Raw genomic sequence first — 364 nt, forward strand, 5'->3', positions numbered from 1 at the left:
ACCGAGTCCACCCCCCTGCCATGGGCAGGGACATCTTCAACTAGATCAGAGCCCCGTCCAACCTGACCTTGAATGTTTCCAGGGATGGGGCATCTCCCACCTCTCTGGGCAACCTGTTCACAGGAAGTTTGAAAGTATAAAATAAAAATAAATTGCTCTAATTGAGTATATAAACGGCAATGAGCTCCCACGTATGTAACGTATCTAGAACGCACTCCGAAATGGACTCTCTCATGCAGTGCTGTGTCCGTGGGGTCCCAAATGCACTCGTGTTTTTCCATATTTTAGGGAAATCTGTCAAGCGTATGTCCTGATGTCGGCAGCAGTGGCGGCAAAAACAGCGACTCGGCGGCTTCTGTCGGTT

The sequence above is a fragment of the Charadrius vociferus genome, unplaced genomic scaffold (assembly GCF_000708025.1).
Source record: "Charadrius vociferus isolate BGI_N301 unplaced genomic scaffold, ASM70802v2 scaffold431, whole genome shotgun sequence".
Lineage (NCBI taxonomy): Eukaryota > Metazoa > Chordata > Aves > Charadriiformes > Charadriidae > Charadrius > Charadrius vociferus.